This window comes from Maylandia zebra, linkage group LG3 (genome assembly GCF_041146795.1).
Source record: "Maylandia zebra isolate NMK-2024a linkage group LG3, Mzebra_GT3a, whole genome shotgun sequence".
Classification (NCBI taxonomy): Eukaryota; Metazoa; Chordata; class Actinopteri; order Cichliformes; family Cichlidae; genus Maylandia; species Maylandia zebra.
In genome coordinates, this window is record NC_135169.1 from 25467890 (window position 1) to 25493208 (window position 25319).

General features: G+C 40.5%; 1 long non-coding RNA gene across 2 annotated transcripts in view; it reads right to left on the reverse strand.

The window, feature by feature from the left end:
* Positions 1-129: 129 nt before the first annotated feature.
* The window catches only part of LOC112434021 (uncharacterized), a 53110-nt gene continuing 27920 nt past the window's right edge, over positions 130-25319 (reverse strand). The window contains exons 3-6 of one of the 2 annotated variants that reach the window (XR_003023845.2): positions 19947-20007; positions 5559-5673; positions 5378-5444; positions 130-5165 (exon numbers count right to left, since the gene is read on the reverse strand). This is a non-coding gene — a long non-coding RNA (uncharacterized LOC112434021). The remainder of the gene's footprint in view (positions 5166-5377; positions 5445-5558; positions 5674-19946; positions 20008-25319) is intronic. The other variant, XR_013096470.1, reaches the window with a different exon arrangement.

A 25319-nucleotide genomic window follows, 5' to 3' on the forward strand; every position in this document is an offset into this window, starting at 1 on the left:
AGGACCCTCCAGAAGTCCAGGTCCTCCACAAACTCCTGCCAGTTGCTCCTGAAGCTGGACAGGACGCCCTCAGTGCTCTGCAGGGTCGAGTTCAGTAAGGAGCAGCTCTGCATCGCACTGAGACACACACGCACGCACACACACGCACACACACGCACACGCACACACACACACACACACACACAGACTGTTAAAGAGCATTAACATTAAGACTCAGTTAAACAAGCTGAAAAGATCAAATCAGCACTAAGATCATTAAACAAACAACAACAGAGATTATTTCAGTCCTAACTTCCTGAAAACTGCTCAAGGGTCTGAAGTTGTTTGCAGTAAAGTGTTGCTGGTTTGTGCATGTAAATAAAAAACTGACTTTTTCTCATTAACCATATAAGAGGTGGGTCGTTCCTGTTTATGGGTTTGTTTGTTAGTCACTGTTCTCAGTGTTTACACATCAGTGTGTTAGTATTTATCATGCAAAACAACTTGTGTGCACAGATTAAACACACAGCAAATACCACAGCTGACATGAAGAGCACCACAGAGTGACTTAAGAGGCTGAGAGGTACACGGAGCCTAAAGTCAAGTTTCATTATCAGGAAGGCGTCTCTGTGATATGGTAACATATGGAAACAGATAATCTGAGTGGGTCATGTGTTCAGAGCTGCAGATGAGTCAACAATGATTTAATAACTTTGTTGTGGACTTTCTCTCACTGCTTACATACTGAATGTGCCAAGTGTTCATAGATCTTGTGAAAGATCATCGATTGTCTGCAGCACTGCTGTGTTTCTATTGTATTTCTTATATATTCTATTGATCTCTATCAACAGTTCTTCTAATATTGTTTTGGACTGAAGTAGGTGTGAAAGGAGGCGTGAAATCACTTTCAGTGTGAGAGCAAACAGAGACTGAAGCATGTCTGTTATATCTGAGCTTTTATGAGCCAGCTAATGCAAAGAAAGCTAAGCTATGCTGGACTTGGTTTGTAGTTCAGCCCTCAGGCTAGTGGAACCAACTCTACATGTGGAGTCAAGAAACTCTGTGAACATCAGGAAATAAATTAAAAGCTGTGCTGACAGAATCAGGATCTGCCTCATGAAACACTCAAGAACTGAATCTCTCACAGTTTTATGGCCGTACAACATGTGTACACACCAGAGCAGTGAGTGGCAGCAAACACTGTCAGATTCAACTGAGCACATAATGCACTGAGAGATCAGTACAGGCTAGAGATGGCATGATACCACTTTTTTATGTCCAATACCGATATCATAAATTTGGATTTCTGCTGATACCGATATAAAGTGTTTTTAATCAATAAAACTGTTTTTTTAATATCTTGCTGCATTTTGTATAAGTTCATACTCAAGTTTAAATAAACTACAAGACTAAAGCTATTCTGTTATACCTGTATGTAAAAAATGCACTGCACCCAAAATATTTCATAGTTCAGCAATACTGATCAATCTAATAAACTTAAACCTGCTCCATCCTTCCTATTCTGGTATTTTAAAGAGAACTTAGCAGAAATATTAAACAACCTAACTAATAGGGTTGCAAACTCCCAGCAAAAAAAATAATAATAAGGAAACCACACCCCACCCTCCACCTCATGATGCTTAATCGACGTAATCAACTTTAATTTGATGCAGTGTGGAAAAAAAATGCACAGAAATAAATTATTTTTCAAGAATAATTAAATAGATTCAACATCTTTCTTCTACAGAATTGCAGACTGCACAGATGGTATCCTTCCCAAAGGAAAAAGTACTATAGCTTACTAGGGTATATTAGACTTAACAGTTACTATATACAGTAATTGACTTCTATACATTTTACACCAGATTAAAACTTTGGGTGTAAGATTCAGATAATTATTTATTAAAAGCTCGACATTTTAAATGAGAATAAGAAAGAAAAGTATGTCTTTGTGCCCCCTTTTCCCTGTTAATGCCCTATCGGCCCCCCTGGCTAAACTTTGCTAGATCCGCCCCTGCACAGTTACCAGCGTCAGCTACGTAGAAAAAGATCCTCGAGTAGAAAGTAATATTAAATAAATTCTAACAACAGCTGATCAAGCTTAAACGTGCTGCTGTTGTTCAGCCGCTGGTTTCCTCTTTCTGGTGCAAAGTGGGCCAAAAACAAAGAAGAGAGACGGACTCACGACAGAAAAGTGGATCAGCTGATCATTGATCAGTTTCATGAGTGAAATAGCAGCAAGAAGAGGCAGCCGCTCCATATATCGGTTGTTAAGCTTAATGCGGGAATGCTTTACAAACATTCAGAGATGGACTTACACACTTGCTCTACTTCTCTCTGGGATCACTTCCTCGGAGATGAAATGCTGGTTTGGTAGTGAGGCAACAAATACACACAGCCGCTCTATCACGTGAGCACACTGCTCCCACGTGCTACGGTTATGAGCCGAGTTACGCCGTTTCACAAGTTTTGTGAGCTGCTTTTTTGATATTTAAAGGATCGGATTACATTTTTTATTTCTCTCCGATATCCGATCCAGTAATGTAGGTCAGTATCGGACCGATACCGATATGTAATATCGGATCAGTCCATCTCTAGTACAGACTATCCTCTAACAGATGTCACAGTGAGACAGCACTTTCTATTTTGAAGCTGAGTATTTCACAGACATGTGAAGACATTTTATTTCATTTTATTAAACTAATCATTCTCCTTCAATCACTCACTTCTGCTCTGTCACACCTACCACAGCAGTCGTCCCACCACTCCCAGCTCAATATCAAATTAATATAATCCTCTACAGTCCAAACTAACCAGTCCATCACATATTGCATCGGTGTGTGGTTCTCCAGCTGCACCACAGCACACAGAAAGGCACTCCAGAGGGTCATCAACATGGCCCAAAAAAATCATTGGACATCCTCTTCCCTCCCTGAAGGACCTGTACAGCACTCGCTGTCTCAAGAGGGCACGCAGCATCCTACGGGACTGCACACACCCAGGACACCGGGTATTTAAGCTGCTGCCGTCTGGCAGGAGGTTCAGGCTGCTGAGGTCCCGAACAAATAGACTCAAGGACAGCTTTTACAACAGGGCAATAGCCCTGATCAATGTAAATAGCTGACCTGACTGGATACCTCCCTGGACTTTTTTAAGGGGGAGGTAACAATGTTTAAAACGATAACAATAATATTTATATTTATAACAAGGTGCAATAATAATTAATGTGCAATAATAACAGTGTGCAATACACATACACTTATTCTTCTTTTTTATACTAAGTTAATATACTGTGTTGTGTTGTTTGTTGCGTTGTGATGTGTCATATCGTGTTGTGTTGTGTTATATGTAGTGCCGACGTAGGACAGTTTTCCAATTTCATTGTACTACTGTACTATGTATGACTGTGCAATGACAATAAAGAGTTATCTCTTATACCTGACAGCTGTCATTCCCAGTGCAAATCTAAGCACCTTTATCACAGCCACCTCCACCTCAGCCTCCCATCAGCAGATACAGCTCATCTCACAGTTACTGTGTGACACCTGTTATCTCTATCTGAGCTTTAAGGTTTTGTCGCAGCAGCTGATGAAAGGATGATCTCTACACCAACATTAGACAGATGGAGCTGCAGCCTCACACAATCAGCCAGCACTTCAACAATAGTTGGTCAGAGAGGCTTGATTAGGTGCTGACAGACCAATAAATAAAATATTCTGCAGTTTGTGTCTGCTTTGCTCCCTCAGGTCCTGTAAATGAATCTGACTGGATAAATCTGAGGGTTTGTGTCTGCGGCTGAAGCTCAGAGGACTCGTTCAGAGCAGCTGAGACAGTAAATCTTAGAGCTGCTTATCTACAGGATGTGCTTCTATTGACTCAGCTTATCAGCAGATGTGCTCAGACAGTCCACTACATTAAATTCAACACATTACACAGTCATTACCCTGCATTTAGTAAGATATAAGCACAGAAATGGAAACTGACCTTCCTCTCTTGCGTGTCAGTAGTAAGTAGTGCTAAAATGAATATCATTGTTACACAGAGCGTCCACATGTCCACACACAGGCCTGTGATAGTCAAAGTGTCAGTGTGCTGGCAGGTACAGGAGAATCTGTAGGTGGCTCAAATCCCCTGAGGTAAAAGTTGTAGAACAGCTGAGTGCCTGATGTCATTATGTTATTACTTTTTGTGTTTGGTTTTCTATGGAGCCCCGCAAGGGACATGGGAGAAAAAAAATTAAGATGATTGATGGCGGCAGCTACTTAGTTGTAATATTACTCTTTCTGGGTCACAATAATAACTTTTAAGATATTTTGAGGTGTGAATGTAGTTGTGTAAATGTCAAATATCTGCTCAGTTTACAAGACATCACATATTTGCAAAAGTGCTCCGACGTTTTCGGAGATGTCTGACACCCACCATCTCGAAGCTAACGGCAGGTTGAGACCTGCTACAGCCGGGGGGAACACCGCTCTCCCGGCACATCGTGCCTTGACATCCCGGTTGGCTTCGAGCTGGCGGCCTCCGAAGAATGCGGCTAAAACTTTTGCGAGATCTCGCTCCGTACGTTGGCTCCGTAGTTTTCAGAAGTCTGAGGTTATCCTTGAAAGGCATGGATACAAGAGTGTGCACCTAGACGTGCTCCTGTGGTCACAACAGCCTGCCATGTTGTGGTTAGTTGTAGATGTTTGCTGTGTGCCATAGTTGTGAGCTGTTTGGAGTTAGCAGGTACAGACTCCAAAGTGCTGTGTCATTTTATCAATGATAAATCCTACCAAACTATCCAACCAATCAGGGTTTACATCATTACAACCGCAGCAGCAGCAGCAGCAGGTACAAATGACCTCTGAGTGCATACAGACTAACCCTGACATGAACATTTCCTCTAACTGTCAGGGTCCCTGTGCCTACCCGGTCGGCTCAGCATGGCTACATGTTTTTACTTTCATTTTTGTTCGTGCTCTCTCCCTTCCTCTCTCTCCCTCCTCCCTCTGCCTGGGCGGAGCTCTCCTGTGGGCTCCTGCCCTTGACCCACGCACCTGGTTGCAATCACGCACCTGTGGCTCATCACGAGAGTGTTCCAGCTCCTTTATAAGATGGCAGCTCTGCGTTTCTCGTCGCTGGACCAACCCCTGTGTTTCCTGAGTGATCGAGTGTGCGAGGAGTGGAGTGCGCCATCGTGTTTTCTGTGGAGTGTGAAGAGGAGCGTGAGGAGTGGACGGAGTGCGTGTGGACTTTCAGCGTCTTTCCCATTTGTGTGTGGACCCTTGGAGCCCGGCTTTCCCCTCACCTTTGTAAATAGATCACCTGCTGTGCTGTAATAAAGACTCTTGTGTTTCCTAAACTTAGAGCCTGCACGTGAGTCTGTTCAGTCCCGTTGTGACACTAACACACTCACCTCTTCAACACTGTGTCACTGCACTGTGGAAAAGGAGACCAGCTGCAGAGCAGAGTGATGGTGAACACTGGAAAAAAGAAAAATACATTTTATTTGTTTAATTTAATCACCATTCATTCATACTTACACAGGATTTTAGATGTGACGTAATATGAGATAAACACTAACAGTGGCGGCTGACCTCAGAAAGTCAGACGGGGGACTTTCAATCATCCTGCTGGTCGCCACGGTGACCAATTTATGGTCCCACGAGCCACAGAAGCACAAAGAGGAGGTCAGGATTCAGAGCGAAACTCCTGCAACACACAAACAAACACGTGTGAATCTAAAGTGTTTGATGGTTTGAAAACCAGTGAAAACTCAACTGAAGAACGACAATCAGGATGCTGTGAAACTGCAAGAGTGAAATATCTAAACCAGCTTAAACCACTGGGATTTTATCGTGGTGGAAGCAAAACGGCAAAAGTAATAGTGAATTCATGACAAAGTTTAAGTGAAGCGAAATGTGAAGCATAGTTTGGATCTTCTTTTGCTCCTGGTTCAATCCATTTTGGTTGGAGAGTGACAAAACCTGCAGCATCAGAATCTGTGATATGTCGGCTTTTCAGCCCCGTGTCTGTGGCGTCGGGTGAGAAAGCCGACAGCTCACTGATCCTGATGCGTTGGGTCCGCGCTTTGTGTTTACGTCTTTGTGCAGAATCCATTTACCTGCTCTGGTTTGCTGTTTGAGCTGTTTGGTGATTGCTGAAACTGGTTTCTGGCAAAATACATTTATATTTAAAAATCGATTCAGGATTTAACAAATTGCGCTATTCAAGCTAAAATCGATTTCAATTGGAAAATCAATTATCGAAACCCACCCCCATTTATGAGCACAGCTGTACAGTTCTAATGTGCTTAAGAGAAGTCTTGTCTCAGCCCTTGCTTCTTCATATTTTGCTTTAGAACAGCCAGACTTTGTCATTTTCTAAGTAGTATTAAGTGATATTAATCATTAAAGCACACACACACACACACACACACACACACACACACACACACACACACACACACACACACACACACACACACACACGTAACACTTTGTTTTCATTTGTGTATCTGAATCTACATGTCAATAATAAGACAATATTAAAATAGCATTTTTGTATGAATAAGGTCATTCCAGAAGAACTATTAGCCGAAAGCTTCCCACTCCACACCACACTAGTTAACCAGCCAACTGTCAGGCGTTTCTTAGAAAAAAAAAAAAAAAACAACACATGGTTGCTCAGAGCCCAGACATCAGCATTTTTTATTTTTTCAAAAGTGATAAATAGGCACCGTTTTTTTTTTTCTTCTAACTTCTAGGAAGTTATCAGTGGAAGGAAAAATGAAAGGGAACAGAAAATATTTGTGAAAAAAAGAAGAAGGAAAAAAAGGAAGCAAATCCTCACAGAATGAGTGCAGCCAACCATTCATGTCATGTTAAAAATTCCTGAATGAATATTTAAACACAGTTAAATACCTCCCCTAACCACACTCCCTGCAGGTGGCTGGTGGCGTCGGTGCATCAGGGCTCAGGTATGTACTGGCTCACTCCCAAGACTGCTTGGCAGGGCTGCCAAGCAGGCAGCCCTGCCAAGCAGGCAGCTTGGCCTGGCCTGGCGCCCGGGCCAAGCTCAAAGTGGAAAAAGAGAGAAGTATATACCTGACTAATCTAACCCACTGATCACAGATTACGCCTCCCCTGTAACATCTCATCTCTCTGGATGCAAAATAAGCAAAACAACAGATGTTCCAGTTTGGAGAAGAGATATATGATTCTTTCAATCATAAATTCCTTTTCTTTAGAAGAACTTATTTCTTTTTTTTTAAATTCACCAATTTTTTTAAGTTTATAATTTACAGCTGAAGCCAAAGAGTGACCTGAGGAGGACAACATGCCTTGTGTATCTGGTAGATCACAGCCACACTCAGAAACTGTTCTCACTTTAAAACTAAGTTCAGCTTTTACCCACACTTGTGACCAAAACTAGTGCATATAATAATCAAAACTCTATTAACAATATTAAGTTTATACATTTGTAATAACAGTTCATTCTTGTTATTTCTGCTTGGGTGAAAAATCTGAAAGCAAAGTAGAAAACACTGCACTCAGCCAACGACTAACAACACCCTGTACTTATATCAGCAGCGCTTTATTGCAAATGCTGATTTTTCTTCTTGACACGAACAACATGAACAAACAGACTTTGCCATTTCTCCTTCTTAACGTCTCTAACTGCAAACAGTAACATTAAGTATGGCCCATAACAACACTGCTGTGTGTCACAGTGCAGGCAGAAAAAAGATGAAAACAACACTGTGGCACTTGGTTTTTTTTGTTTGTTTGTTTGTTTGTTTTTGTTTTAAGGGCAGTTCAAAGGAAAAGTGAGACTTAAACCTTTGTTACTTGTCTTTGATGACTTGGCAGGTTACGATGTGCTGTCGTTTTTCATTTTTTCAAAGAATAAACCACACAGAGCTCAAAGCAAGCTTAAGTAACAGTACGGTAATCAATAAGTGTAAGCACCAGGGTAAGCACCAGCTGCATGGATGCCAAAAGTGTGCAGGAAAAACAGAAAACTCCCACGCATTTCTTCTTTCTACAAAGATTCAACCAATGTCTACACTCGCTCACACTAACCTAAAAACAGGATATTGAGATAAAAATACAGACAGGATACTCTGAAGAGCGCAAAGAATAATAAGAAGTCATGAAAGTATCACAAATAATCTGATGTTTTAGAAGAATTTTAACCTGAAATTTCTGAATAATTCACTTCATGTGGATGTTCACACTTTTTTTTTTCCCCATTAAAGGTGAACACTCAGCCTTTCAATTATTTATTTTTGGACACGACAAATGAGCACACAGGAAGGTAGCAGAAGAGAAGGGGGATGCATTCATTTTCACATTCTGTCTCTACAATAACAAAATTCATTAAAGACTTGTTGCCATGCTGGAATCAGGCAAACATACATACATATCTTCCATAAAGCTTTAAATTATACTTAAGTATGTGCAATGACATAATAAGTGGAGAATGTGTTGTAAAGGACCATTGGTTAAAAAAAAAAAAAGCTATACTATTGCTATACAAGTATAGCAATAGTATTGCAATACTATTGCTATAAACCCACTTCAAGTTATTGCAATACTATTGCTATACAAGTATAGCAATAGTATTGCAATACTATTGCTATACAAGTATAGCAATAGTATAGCAATAATTTGAAGTGGGTTTATTAAACACACTGCAGTGTGGAGAGAAACATCCCAGCCAAAACACCAGGGTGATCTCTGACATTTGGCCACCGCCCTCACATCTTATACACACACACAGACACTCAAACAAAGAACAATCCACAGCACATCAGATATCCCTTCAGTCCAGCTCATCCTTGAACCTCCCACTCTAAGAAAAGTCTCCTCCCTTGACCAGGGTGCCTGGATGTCTTACAATGGGCCCTCTGTGAAGGTGCAATAAACACGGGGCCCACTTGTGATTACACTCTACATGCAGGCATACAACTGGTGTCAGGAGTCGTCTTCCAATACTAAAGTGAGAAAGTGATATTACTGTTACTAATATGACACGGTTAAAATATCTGATTAATACATCAGAAAAAAATCTGCAACGACAACCTCACATTTAAAAAAACAATTGCCACAACTATCTGCAATGATCAATATTGGTTCAATAATCACACTTAGAATACAAATATAATTTTTTAAAATGCTTATTACGAATTATCTGTGCATTTACTGAGCACTGAATTATTATTAATATTAATTATGTCTACGCCATCATAATGTCTGTTATCAGCAGCACAGAGGAACCAACCACATCCAACTGGCATGTCTGCATCGCCATTAGTCTATAATAGCAGACTACACCAGAAACATGAATGACAGCAGCTCATCCAGCTTTTATCCATCACAGTTCACGGATTACTTTCTGTAAAACCCCAGATGTGAATGTAAATCCTGAGAAGAAGCGAGTGTTGTGAAAGGCATAAGATCATCAGTCCTTTGGCTGCGTCACTGAAGTTAGAAACATTTACAAGCGCAGCTAGTTTATTAGTTTAAAATGAGTGTTTAAACTGGGCTTTATGGGCTTCGTGTTAGCAATAACTGCAGGTGCCTAACACATCTGTCGTAGAAGCACCACAAACATTGCAGTAGATACATTGATTCATGCGCATCTCTTATGGATGAGTCAGTTTAAGCCGCCAACAATAGTCAATTGCCACAAATATAACATAATAGCTTTACAAAGATATTTGAATTGGCAAAGAAGAACTGGATTCATTACAGTAACACTGAAAAATAAAGTAGCTTTCAACAAGTAAGTAACTTTTAACGGATGTGCACACACGGCGATGTTCACCAACATGGTGTTCCAGCGGAAATCCTGCACCGACGCCGGTAACGGGACTGCTGACGGCCGACACTCTGTATCACCTGACCGGTTCTTACGTGGAGACTTTTCCTTAAATCTGCGGCAGGCGAAGGAGGAAGATCAGGAGGGATATTTCTGCTACAGCCAAGATGAAGACGGAGAATAAAGAGAGGGGGATCCATTTATCGTTAGGCTGAAGGTCAAGAAGAGAAGCAGGGATCGCCAGCAGCGGTAAGTAGCCCATCATCTCCTTTTCCAGCCGGGTTTCACATTAGAGCAGTATGACGACCAATTACAAAATTAAAAAAAATAAATAAAATCGATGTCCTCTTGTGATTGAACTCGAAATAGTATTTTCGGGGTTACAATTACAGTCGCACTTTCGAGACAAACCACTAACACGCATCGTGATTACGTGATGAAGGAGAATCACTCTCTCGGACAGTAAACTGATTCCAAAGGACGCTTTCGCCGTCTCGTCCACACGAAGTATTTTGCAGAGCAGCCGTGGAAGATTTTCTGGAAACAGAAGTAATTCGAGTTTCTTCCTCTCAAAATATTATTTTGACTTTAATCTCAAAATCATCAATCGTATATATTTTACTCCTCCTCCTCCTTATCGCGCTGTCTTAGGTATAATAGGATCATTTTATTATATACACATCAATCGTCAATATTATATATTTTTTTTATTAATGTGGCCCTAGTACTCCCTCGTATAGGATCATTTGATTATATACATGTCGTTTTATAGTCAGCACCGACGCGTGTGTTAATTGCGATCGTGGTTCTTCAGAACTGCGAAGAAATTGGGAAATCGAGCTTGATGCAAATAATCAAATAAAATTAATAAAATTTGCAAATTCGTCCCGTGAAATTATGTGAAAAATATTTTTAATATTCCCAGGAAAGCTGCGGCTGTGGTGTGTAAAGGCCTTTAGACTGCGGAGGCAAAGCAAGAGAAGAACAGGAGGCACGATATGTACACTGAGGATGCAGGAAAGGCGCTTCATACAAGCTGTGGCACTAAATATTCAATGAATGTCTGCGTAATGAATAATTACTTCAGTAATTCACGATAAATATTCTTCAGTCTACCTGCAGTCCTTCTGTTAACACTGTTATGTAGTCCCGCAGTGCTCCACCATGGAGCCTCCGTCCAAATAAGAATTCAACACAAAAAACGAAATCACATCACGCGTGTTTTAAATTTAAAAAAATAATTCGAATTATTTTTTATCTGGGACACATTTGAGTTAACGCTATTATCCAAAGTTTCAAAGATCACAGTGAGCATTAATATCGCTGAATTCATGTTTTAGGTACAAGTTATGTTCGTGCTGCAGCTTCTTGTTTGAGGCCTGCGTGTGGCCCACGGGAGAAACCTCGGCCTCCTTTCCTCTCTGCAGGAAATCCGATTACTGCTGCAGCTTGAAATAAGTTCATGCAATACAAAATTCTACCCTTATGCATGTATTGCTTCAGTTTAAAGTTCAGGTATATGTAATTTACGTCTACTTCCTATGTTCCTTCTGACATTTTCAAAGCAGGCTCCTTACTTTAGGTTTAACACATTTGACGGGAAGTTATTATTTCATGCCACTGCGCCTATTCAGCCACTCGTATAGTACATAATATACAAGTATGAATTTTATTTCAATAAAAAAGCCTATGAATGTGCAGATTGCAGTTGTTGTTTCCAGACAAACTGCTCCTATACTGTAAATCAGAGGTCCCCAAACTTTTTTGAGCCACGGACCAGTTTAATGTCCGACAATATTGTCACTGAGCGGCCTTTAAGGTGTCGCAGATAAATACAACAAAATAAAATCACACGGCCAAGACAAAAACTGTGGTTTTTCATTCATTCATTCATTCATTCATTCATTCATTCATACATACAAACAATACACAAATTCACTGTGTAATTGTGTAACTTTATTAGCAACGTCACGCGGAGATGACAATAAAGTTTACTTTGACTTCAGCAGCGAGCAGGTCCACCGAGGACTCTCGCGCTCACCTTTCGCGTGTAGAATTTAAAAAAAAAACAACAACAAACAAACATCGGTGTAAATTATAAGTAAATTATAAGTCTGTATCATAATGTCTAGTGTTTTCGTGTTTGTTTTTATTTTGTTTTTCTTTTTCTATGGAAACACTTTCCATCACTTTGCTATTAAAACTTTTACGAGATTGATGAAAGCATGTGCTCATTTTTTCCCCTTTTTTTACTTCCTCAAGGAAGTAATCAGTGGTAAGAAAAGAGAAAAAAAGGAAACAAATGGAATCTGAAAAGATCTACTTCCCAAAAAAACTGTCTAGGAAAACTCTGAGTGAAAGCCAAATCTTTGACATACAAACATGCTCATTAAGTGGGTTGTTGGTGGTAGGACCAATTTCACCTTATACACCAGCACTAACTTGGACTTTGAGCCCCTGTTAGTGACCAAATTAACATCTGAGCGCTCAGACTCACTGCAACAATGTTACACTCATATCTCAACCACGAGCAGCAGGAAAAATAAATAATGGCTTATATGTATATATAAATAAACATGTAATACTTATTGTTGCAAGACAAAAAGCATCAAGGTTGGTGAACAATGTGCCAAATTTCTTCATTTTCTATCAAAAATGCTATAGTGTAAACTTGCCTTGCAGTCAGACTTTTTTCCATCCATCCATCCATCCATTCGCTTCCGCTTATCCTTTTCAGGGTCGCGGGGGGCGCTGGAGCCTATCCCAGCTGTCGTAGGGCGAGAGGCGGGGTACACCCTGGACAGTTCGCCAGTCTGTCGCAGGGCCAACACACAGGGACAGACAACCATTCACACTCACATTCATTCACACCTAGTGACAATTTTGGATTATCCAATTAACCTATCCCCACAAGCTGCATGTCTTTGGACGGTGGGAGGAAGCCGGAGTACCCGGAGAGAACCCACGCAAACACGGGGAGAACATGCAAACTCCACACAGAAAGACCCCGGCCTGATGGTGGAATTGAACTCAGGACCTTCTTGCTGTGAGGCAACAGTGCTAACCACCGTGCCACCGTGCTCTAACCGCCGTGCCACCGACTTTTTTCCAACATTATTTTTATCCAGTATCAGATTTTTATGCAGTCGTCATAGTGTGTGCAGCACACTACTGTGATGAGCAACATGACTCTGCAATAAACACTTACAGTAACCTAAAAACAAGACACGGAGATAAGATTAGAGACAGACTAAGGAAGGATACACAGCAGAGTAGGAAGAAGAAGAAATAGTAGTAGTCCTCTAGTGTCACTCTCACATAATCTAATGTTTTTAAAGATTTTTAACCTGGAATTCCTGAATGATTCAGTTCAGTACTAAGGATGGCATAGGTTTGTTAGCCTATTAGCCTTACAACAGGCAAAGCAAATAATACTTGTATAGCAATAATACAATGTTACCTGAAGTGCAGGTGTTGCTCTCCAAACTGCAGCATGTACACAAGGCTGCACATTAACTGGGTATTAAAGCATGCCATGCCCAGGCAGAGGAGGGTGATGACCACCAGCAGCAGCAGGACCCTCAGAAGCCCAGGTCCTCCACAAACTCCTGCCTTTTAACTCCTCAGTTAATAATCAAACTGAACAGTATTATAAAATGTGGGACTGGACAAAAGAACTATCCCAAGTATTTCATTTGTAATGACCATGAAGAATACAATATGGATGTTGTGGCAAATAGTCTCAATGAATTCTTTGTAACTGCTGGACCAAATTTAGCAAGAACAATCACTCATCCTGGGAAAGCACAGGAAAAACCCGATACACTGATTGACAGAAATCCATATTCTATGTTTCTCACAGCCGTTGATGAAAATGAAGTTCTTGAAATTGTCAAAAAATGTAAAAATCACAAATCTTTGGATTGTAATGATATTGATATGATAGTGGTTAAAAGAGTCATTGAGGCTATTATAAAACCATTTACATACATCTGTAATTTATCATTTCAAACTGGTCGATTTCCAGACAGAATGAAAATAGCAAAAGTTATACCTCTATACAAATCTGGAAACAAACACCATTTCACAAACTACAGGCCTGTCTCTTTACTACCTCAATTCTCAAAAGTTCTTGAAAAACTGTTTAAAAACAGACTGGAAAAATTTATAGATAAACATAAACTACTCACTGAGAGTCAGTACGGATTCAGATCAAGCAGATCAACATCATCGGCACTATTAGATTCAATAGAATACATCACAAATTCAGATTAATCTCTCACTTTTAAACTTTTATACAGAATGTATTTACAAATTTTATGAACATACATTTTTGGAGTTATGACTGTCTCTGTAAAAACTGTTTTGACTTCATAATTTTAATCAAAATATAGATTAAAACTAGATCATATTCACACCCTGTAAAACATCTGGTACAGCGAGTGTCCTTTAGATTTTATCAACTTCCTGTACAAGATGGTTTGCATGATAACTAGTGCATGTGTTGCAGAACTACAGCATCTCTGAAGATGACAGAGATTTGTCACTCACTCACTGTGACTAATCAAATATCCCCTCTCGAGTACCCGTCCTTTATGACACTAAGAAGAGGATCATCCTCAGTTGATCCTCAGGATAAATAAAGTATTATAAATCAGTCCTGAAGTTGATGTCAGGCTGCTGTTAAGAAACTCTCATCAGTTCATGAGGCAGGCAGCATCAGATAAAAACTCAAATGGGGTTTTGTGTTTACTTGTACATGAATGAACTGATGCTCCTCAGCAGTTTATGCAAATAAAACCACATTTTAACTGTGTGTGAATGCACAGTATGTGCCAGCACACAACAAAGAGGTAATGCATAAATAGACTGAAGTCACTCAGCTGCACAGCACTTAATTCAAGTGGCTGATTGGATTTCTCTAATTAACAACATCAGATAGACACACTTAGACATTCCAGTCTCTAAAGACTAACTGGGTGGGATTTACTACAGAACCGGTGAGCGTAAAGCAAAGCATATGAACGATGCATGAGTGTAAAATGAGTGGAGTAACTGGTTAAATATATTTGATGGTGTCAGTCACGTGCACTGGCTCACACTCCTTGTCTTCGAGGCAGGCTGCTATTTGAACCTTAACATATTTGAGACTGTTTTGATTACAGGGATGTGGTTACATGGTGACAGAGCAAAGTGAAATGTCACTGACTGATGACAACACTTCCATCTGTGTACTTTCCACCCTTAGATGAATAGTCAGAGTGCAGATCATTGAACTTCTGCAGCACTCCTCACTTATCTTCCTCCAGTGCAGTTGTTTTGCTTTTGTATTTTTTACATCCTTTACTGATCTCTGTCATTGTTTTCGACTGAAGCAGGTGTTAAAGTACTTTCAGTATGAAAGCAAACACAGACTGGAAGAAAGAAGAAAGTAGGAAATCAACATCGAGACCTCGGAGGTGGTTTCAGGTTTTGTTGGGCCAGTTAATGCAAAGAAGGGACACATACTTAAGAACTGAATCTCTTTAACAGTTTCATTTCTCTTTGTAACACTGTTGTTCTAGGGGATGGTATCGCCTTCATGGCCATATGATACGGATGTTTGTGCATTACATGCAGGCAGCGCCACTGTGTGGCTGCAGACACCGTCAGATTCAGCTGAGAGATCAAAGTGGGCTCGATCTGTTGTTATAGACAGAGCTTTCCTGCACATTTACATGACCCTAGTAAGCTTTTTGATTTAACAGAAATAAAAGGTAAACGCACAGATTTCAGTCAAATAAAGCAGCACTCACTCACTGCCTTTACTGTAAACTACCCCAGCATATTCACATAATCATATCACAGCGATTCATGTAAATTCTATTGAACAGCTGATTAACATCTATATATGCAGAACAACACATTCAGGAGAACGTGAAGAGCAGACTGCAGTTATTTTGGGGTTTTTTTTTTAAACAAATTATTACTAAGCATAAACCCCAAGCGAGCGTCCTTTGACTCCACGTGTTATCTTTCAAAGGAAGTCAGAAGAAATTCACAGTGACTCTCTCGCTTTAGTGCTGGACTTGATAGTTTGATTAAGGCTGTGTCATATTATACCACCCAATATAATAGCAATTTCCTAATGTTGTAAACCTGCTCAACATTTGGCAATAAAACCCTTTGATTCTGATAAACTTCTATGTGATTAAAAAAGTGTCACATCACAATATTAATGATATAGTGACACTGTGCCACATGTTCCTTATCCTGCACAACACGACACAAGTACAGACGCGTGTTGGGACGAGAGCAGCGTGTCGATTTTGTAGCCAAGAAGATGCTGCTACAATAGTGTGAAAGTGGTTTGGTGAGAAGAGGTCAGACGCCAACAAAAACACAATACTTTACACATCTGAGTATTTTGCAAAATACTGACATAACTTTGACCTGCCAACAAATTTGCATTAAAATGATCAGCATCAGTTTTACAGTCGGGATCACCTCAAAGAAAGAAATCAATGGTTTCTGAATTTGGGTCCTTCCTGGAAATGCTCAGTTCATCGAGAGATAATGTGAGTGTTTGAATGTGACTGAAAGTGGAAAAAAGTGAGGGCATTAACTGTCTGAGTACAACATTTGAGTTCAGTTCAAAGGCATTTTGTTCTGACTGTCACAATAACATCAGTGGGGCCTGGTGACAACGTCTGACTCACTGCTAGTGCTACATTTTAAAATTATGGTATCTAAGCTCACTGTTGCAGCTACTTCAGAGCTTTGTGTTCCACTTGGTAATAAAGACACAGCACTGCTGAATATATTTAAGATAACAGCGATAAGAGTAACAGTGTTGTCAACAGTGAGAAAGTGAGAGCATGGACCACAATCGTCTGTGGTAAATAATGACTAGACTCAGAACTGATGAGTCAAATAAAAATGACTGTAAATAAAGGAGAACTCTGAGGCTGAAATAACAGGAGTGCTGAGTATCATTGCCCGACACACTCACTGAGGCTCAAGTAATAAAAGTGTGGAATCAAAGGTGACATGAGAAGGACCAACAAACAAGAAACAGAAGACGACGGGTGGAAAACAAGGACCGCGTCAGCCCCACATGACAAACACACTTCTTCAGCATCCATGGGATACTGCCAAGAAATGATACTGCGAGTGCTGACATGCAGCAATGATAGAAAAACTTTTCTAATGAAAGCCGAGAACATTTCAGATGACACGAGGGACAATGGAACTAGTTTAAATTAAAGAGGTTAAAGCCGACTTATTACCCAGCAGACAAGGCTGTGTGTGAGATTCTGTGCTTTAGTGAGGTTAACCTCTGCTGTCTTTCTGCTAGCTGCTTACATTCATTTGCTTCTCTCCCACCTGCTACCCTCACTTACACTACACAACAAATCTGTATGACAACTGGACGACAATGAAGTATTTATTTTGAGGCAGCGCATAAACTACAGGGGAAAACCGCTGACACTGTTGACTCAAAGCTAGGCCGCTCTTTGTGAATATCATACAAGGCAAATTACAAAATACAGTCTGACAGAGTAAGCTTACTTTTTCTACATGCAGTGACTGCTCACGAAAACCATTAACCAACAGCCTCGTTTTAAAGACACGAGTCATGATTTGAGTGTGCTTTATGGGCCTGAATATCTGAATGAATGACTTCAAACACTCAAAGCTACTTCAGTTACACAGTGTGTGAATGACTCCCTGTGTAAACACCATCAACACTGATAAAAGAAAACACACACTATATTTAACAAGTCACTGAGCTTCACAAAACAAAGTAAGTTCTGCAGCAGCCAGTTTGAGCCAAGCTTTAACCGTCAGACTGATGACCTCACATTTGACTCTCGAATAGTTTCCAATACAGTCCAGGGCCCTATTTCAGGAAGCCGGTTTAGAAAACTCAGAGTGAAAAACGATACTCAGGGTTGAGTAACCCCGAACTGTCCAACTCGGAATATTCGGTTTCAGAAAGGCTGATAACAATTAGTTCAGTCAACGCGGAGTTGCTTTAACCCCAAGTTAAGCGCGCGCACGAGGATACATAAAGCCCTGATTAGTGGAGCACAGATTAAGCGAGTCACCATGGAGACGGAGGGAAAGAAGGCGCGGTCAATGTATTTTACAGCGCTTGACACCGAAATTCTGATGGCAGCATATGCCGATAACATGCAAATTCCGCGGAAAAAAAGTAACACAGCCTCAGCTGCAAAAGAAAGGGAGCATGCATGGCAAAACATAGCCGACAGAGTCAATGCCTGAGTGTTAATTTAAACATTGATCTAGGGATTTCCACCCATTTAACACGTTATTTATTATATTTTATTTTTTATTTTATACATTTTATTTTGTGATGATGTGAGCGCAGGTGCAACCCAACAGGCCCCAAACGTTCCTGGCAGCAAGTAAAAATGAAATATAAAAATATAGTCCAAACAGGTGAGGTGTAATTGTATTATGAGCCATAGTGCTTGGTCTGTTTGTCCCATGTAAATCAATTGCAGTTAGAGGCTACATTAATTTCCCCTCTGTAAGCACTTATTGAAATTATCTGAGCATTACAAGTACATATTTGCTTACTCTGTATGCTCAAATGTGGCCCGTTATAGCCAACAGAAAAAAAGCGGAGGCCCGAGAAACAGGTGGGGGTCCTCCACCACCACCACTCACAGAGCCTGGCCACTTGGCTTCCACATTTGTGATAATGTTGGCAGCATCACATATGATCTTCACAGTGCAGAGAACACAAATTAGCATCCATTACTATAATGAAATAATATGTTAGTTTGAAATGCTACAGGGAACCATGTACCTGTGCATTAATGCTGTGGAAAGACTTCCTGTTCACATAGTCTCCTTCATTTACTGAAGGAGCAATGATTGGAATGTGAGTGCCATCTGTACAGCCAATCACGCCTGGGAACCCTGAAAATAAATGTGAAATTTAAGTAGTAGTTCAAGTATCACCACATCATAAATTAAGTTTCGTTCATCCTGCTACCTGCAATTTTGTGGAATCCCTCTTTGATAAATCTTGTGGGTGTATGACCGGGGAACACCACAAACGAGTACAGGAGACGTTTCAGTGCAACTGTAACATTCCTGACTGCCCGACAGACGGTAGCCTTGGAAACGTGCTCAGCGCTCTAATCACTCTCTCCCGGCGGAGAGCTCTGCAGAGAATTTGGGCTTCAACATCTACTGGCTCTTCAAGGAAGGGGCACGCCATGTCTGACACTTCCTACAGTCAGGTTTCCGACACAGAGGTGGAGACAGTCAGGGTTAGTTGAAGTAAACCTGCCAGGGGCAGGTTAGCTTCACGGAGTGTGTCGTCATAGTGACTCACTCAGGCTTCATCTGAACTCGCTTTGTGAAACCGAAAACCCAGAGTTTTCGTTAACTCACGGTATACTTAGTCAGAGTTTGCACTAAACCGGCTTCCTGAAACAGGGCCCAGTTCATGAATCAGTCGATGACTGCAAGACGTTTTGTAGTTTGTAGGTGTTTGTGCTGATATGTTGTTTGGTTTTCCTCAAATGGTCCCCTGCATCACGACCATACGTCTCCACACCTGTCCAACAGACACTGTTGCACAAGTCTTGTGGTTTGTTCAGATGTAACTTTGCTAATCTAATAAATCAAGATTTCAAAACACAAAAACATATTGAATGTTTAAACTGAGAAAAATAACCACTTTATATGTGAAATGTAAAGCGAACACGAAGGGCAGACAGCAGTTATTGGGTTTCAGAGAAAGTACTGTGGAGACAACAGACTTGTTTTCACTGCCTGAGGTGCAAACACCGCTGAGAGCAACCAGACTGTGACGGTGCGTGAGCAAAGAGAAACAAGCAGGCAGTGAATGTGAACCAAGTGCCAACAAATGCACACTTCAAACAAAGAAGTGTGTTGTTCATTTGTTTGACTATTTATTCAGTATTTATTTCCTATATTGTTTTAAATAATATCACAAATTTATTGAAATATCCTGATAAAACCTTCAGGCTATAACGCCCTCTGCTAAATCTAAATCACTGAGAAATCAATCAGTAGCCAAAAAGACGACGCCTGCTTGACGCCCTTTATGATTGATGATGGATTTTGTATAGAAATTTCACTGACACAGTTCATCAAAAGAGAGACAGATTTCTTACCAGATGTTGACCGTCAGCCTGCTGGACACTCTTAAGTCAGTATCAGAAGAATCCAGCGTACCTGCATTAATGAACAAACAGGTCAAATGTGAAAAGCTTTCCTAAATACTGCAACTAAAGTCCTCTGTCTAAAACAGAAACTGCTGAGTAATCTCAGTATTGGTCATAACTCTGAAGTGTGCCGAGCAACATAAGTGTTTGCAGGATTTGGATGAGTGGGAAGGTGTGAATGCTTTATTAGGTTAGATGGAAATTCCCACACACTCTTACATAATCTGATTTTCTCTGAGTTTAGAATTGAAACATTTAATCACTCAGTCAGTAATGAGCAAATATTCCTCTCTTTTCTTGGCTGACAGTTTTGCCATCACATTAGCAAATAATCCTTTCACCCTTGTCAGTGTAGTCGTATTGCAATGCCTTATTAAAAACAGAACATCAATCAAGGAAATAATCTGCACATTAATCTGTGAAAAAAAAAATGGCAGCTGCACCTCAAATAACCCTAAAAAGCCACCAGAAGGTTCTCAGTTATAGCTGAGATACGCCCTCCAGTGGCCATGTGCGTGTGTGCTACCACAGCATGTTTATTCAGTGACTAATCCGAGAGGATTACAATATAGTTGTGTGGGATAAGGCTCAATGAATTAGAAACGACTGTAAAATGTTTAGTGCGCTCTGTAACAAGAAAGAGCAGAAATCATTAGATCTGTGAATGACTGCTGGCATTACAGCAGTTTTACAGTCAGGATCACCCCAGTTAGGTCTCTGAATCTGGGTCTTTGCTGGTAAGGGTTACTGGTTCATTCAGCGATAATATGAGTGCTTGAATGCGGGGCTCGCAAAATCGCTAGCCCGACGTCCCGGGGCTAGCGATTTTTCCAGTCGGGCTACCAAAATCTATCTCTGCCCTGCCCGTCGGGCTGTCATAGGAAGGAAAAATATATGTCAATGCTTTTGCATTCTTTCAGAAATGTAGCTGGGTAATTATGTCATTGGCATCGGTGAGCCACTGTCAATATGTGACATATTGAAATCGCGTTTGAAATTGCGCATATTTGTATAGAGAGCGACAGCACTGATCTGTGAGTGATGATAATTTGTGCACCAATTCCTCTGACATAGTCTTATCAGTCGTTAGCTTACTATGCAAACATGACAAGTGAAATCTCCCGCAGCAAGCTTAAACATGTGAGAGGTTGATCGCGCAGAGAATCGCTGAGTTATGTGAGTGTGTGTGTAAAAGCAGCAGGATTTATATTTTAGTTCTGCTGAGCCAAATAAGACAGGTCAGGGTGAAGAAGTGACAGCCAAAGAAAAGCTTACCACAAAACGGAGAAGTTATGACAAATCAGACTATAAGGCAAAAAGAAAGTGCAGCTTTATGGTTTCATGGACAAAATAATTTCTGTGGCTGCAATATGATGAGCTAAATAACCAGGGCTGCACATAAGTGGTCCGCAGGTGCGCATTCGCTGTCAAAATAAAAAACACGCACAAGATAAGAAGTTGCAATGCGTGTTTGCATACATAAGATTTTCTGGAGGAGGACAGACATTTGTTTAGAACTCTTAAAGATGTCGAAGAAGCTCCTTTAAGCAATTACTTTGGTGTTCCTCCACCTCCAAAGAAATGTCAGAAGGAGTCCGAACCACAAAAGAAGCGCGTATTCTCGGAAAAGTGGTTGCAGGAGGTGAGCTGGCTTCAAACAAATGATGAACGCACAGAGATGTGGTGCAGAATGTGCCGTGAAAATCCCACTCTAGCAGACAAAAACAGTATGGACGCAAACGCGCGCTGCAACTTCTTATCTGGTGCGCGTCTTTTATGTTGACAGCGAATGCGCACATGCGGACCACTTATGTGCACGCGTGTAAATAACATAATGTTCTGCCGGGTGTGTTGTTGGTTTTCTCTCGATTTCTGAGTCGACAAGCGCCTTTGTTACTGGGACCAGTCATTTGAAGAAAGGCCCCCATTAGAACCCATGAGAAATGCAAGAAATGCATTATTGCTCAGTCTGCAATATCTTTCCCAGAACAAACACCGATTGCAAATAACATACTAAAAATAAACCTGAAAAATCTGTTTAGAACAGCGTACTATGTTGCAAAGAGTGAACTACCACTGGCAAAATCTAGCAGTCTTTGCAAACTTCAAAAAGCAAATGTCCTAGATCTTGGTTCCACTTGCCTCTTACCTGTGATTTCAGTGGAAATTTCAAATTCAGGATCTGACACAGACTGATTCATGTCCTACACAGTTCTTACAAGTTCATAGAAATTTCTGTTCAATTAGAACTAGGGCTGCCACGATTTGTCGACTAGTCACGATTACGTCGACTATCAAAATCGTCGACGACTGATTTAATAGTCGACGTGTCGTTTGAAGCTTTGTAAGATCACAAAAGACGCAGGAATAATAGCAGGATTTAAGAGTGTAATAACGGACTGAAACAGAAGATGGCAGCATTGCATGTACAAGGATGCCAGCTGCCGTTAAACCCCGAAGAAGAAGAAGCAGCTGTGTCCCAGAATTCATAGCCCGGCCCAGCTTAGTTTCCAACAATGGCGGCAGCTAGTTAGTTTTAATATTACTCTTATTATTCTTTCTGGGTCACAAAATAAACGTTTAACATATTTTCAGGCGAGAATGTAGCTGTGTAAACCTCAAATATCGGCTCAGTTTATCAGGACACCACATATTTTCAAAAGTGCTCCGACGTTTTCGGAGATGTCTGTTACCCACTAGCTCGATAGCTAGCCGGGGGCTAGGTCACTAGCGCCGTGAGAAGACCGGACTCCCGGCAAATTGTTTTCAAACCCACCGCTGTCTTTTGCGACTCAGGTTAAATATATATGAGTCACTTAGATAAATTAAAAATGTTGTTTGGCTTTTTTTTTTTTTTTAGTATTTTATTTGTTCCTGAGTAAATCGGTTTGGCTGAGATTAAAGTTATAGTTTTTACACAGCTGAATGAATGTCAAGCAGACAGCTGATTATCAGAAGTGTGAGATGCTGGAGAATATACTCCGGTGTCCTGTTATATTTTAGATAGCAAGGAGTTTATTAAACTTTACCGAAACAATCTGCAAATTTCATTAAAATTGAATAAACTATCATCTTGTCTTTATTTTTAGTTAGCACCTTAAAAGCTTAAAGCTGTAAGCTAATGATAGTTATATAAGAGCAGATGCTGCTGGTGCAATAAGCTGTAGTTTTACGTCCAGTGGATGATGATCTGATTAGTCGACTAATCGCATAAATAATCGGTGACTAGTCGACTATCAAAATAATCGTTTGTGGCAGCCCTAATTAGAACCAAGTATTTGAGTTGATGATTGTAATTTTTATACAATGTTGTAATTTGTGTTTCAACAATTTTTTGATTAATGTTTTGTTTCCGTTACAATATTATACTTTAATGTATAATATTGTAAAGGAAACAAAACAGGAAACAAAACATCCATCAAAAAATTGCTCTTTTTTATTCGGGCTACTTAAATTTATTTTCGGCTACCAAAAACTGAAGAGTCCCTGCCCGAGGGGCTACCGGGGATTTTGAAATTTTGCGAGCCCTGGAATGTAACTGAAACTGGTCTCTGCCACTCTCTACACTCACTTCCACTGCATTCACAGCAAAACTGCCAGACAACTGATCAGTACATCAGACAGAATAAATATCAGGCTGGCCGTCTGCCAGCTGAATCTCAATGGACTCATTCAGAGGCTCAATGACACTAAACTAACGCTAATCTACTATTGAATGACTTGAACCACTCAAAGCTACTTCAGTTACATTGTGCGAGTAATTTCCTGTTTAAACACCATCAACACTGATAAAAGACGACTCTCTCTCACACACACACACACTCTCTGCATTCAGTGAAGCAAACAAGTCATTCAGCTTCAGTGACCCGTGAAGCTTCAAACCTCAAGCAGTCACTCGAGACTTCTATGCTGGGGCAAGAATTAATGTGATGTTATCTCTGAGTACTAAAATGTTTGTTTCACATTGAGTTTCACAAGTAAACTTATCGAGACAACAGCGCGAACCACAAATGTGTCCTGAACTTGAGGTTTTGCAGTCAGAATGTTTACCAAAGGAAGCCAGAAAAAGAAAAAGTCTTAATGTGACACAATGTGACAGCTTTTGTGATGTAACACTTGAATTCACTCACACATGGAGGAAACAACCCTAAATATTACTTCTGAATAACATTTCGTTTTAATTGCATAAATGCACAATTTCAGTGTAAAATGATGTCAGTTTTACTTGTATTCAGCAGATAAACTTTCCTCTCCTGCTGCCAATTCAGCACTTTATTTATGAAATAAAGCTTAATAACAACAACAATAGAAAAATAGGGGGATTTATGAGTATTACTAAATCTGCAAGACCATCAGACTGTGTATACTGTAAGACATCTCTAACATTTGTGTTTGTCTCTATCTTTTGTGTGCTCTCAGTCACTGTTGTGCTATTTTTAACTGATCCTCCTGCCTGATAACATTCAACACAAACCCCTTTTAACTTTCTGGTGCTCACACGAATGATGAAGGATTTTTTTCCTAATGTAGCTTTTGTGGTTCAGTGTGTCTGACTGCACAGTAGCCAGACTGCGGTGACTGTGAAATGCCTGCTTTCATTCATGCGGATAAAAGTGTTTGCACAGTCAGTCATCTTCAATCAGCAAAAGCCAGACTACATGAGAAGTATACACATGTGTCAGAGATGGACCAGTAGGAAGTATTGGTAATGGAAATAAATCAGGATGGGTGTGTAACCCACATAAAAATAAAAAGAACTGGATCTATAACTAAATCGGAATCTTAAATTCCAACCGGAGCGTGTCCGTGAAGGCATCGTGACGCGTCATGACGCACGCCAAGCCGCGAGGCTGCACGTGCCTGTTGTGACCAATCCTATTCGCGAGGCACTATTATATGCCTTCCGGGTTGTCGCCTCGAAACGACGCGGGGGAGAGGCGTTAGCGGATGGAAGCAACAGGTACGTGGGCGAGCGCTTTTCGCTGTTTACTAGTGATGGCCAAATGAAGCTTTCCGAAGCACTGAAGCTTGTATTGAAAAACGGTTCATTACTCGAAGCTTTTCAACACAGTCCTCTCCGGTGACATCTGGTGGTGAAAATTTTGAAGAGCAGCTTGAATCTGCAAAATAAAACGGACTGCTCAATTATCACTGCTCACTCAAGAGTGGAGTTCTCTCTGATATTGGGCCACCGTTCCTTTGCTTTGAACATGTAATTGGTTTTGTTTTCTCGATTGGGGGGCTGAAAAAATGTAATGCGTATTTGCGTAATACATTTTGATCAATAAACTTTCCCTATTTAAACATGCACTATGGTGTGGC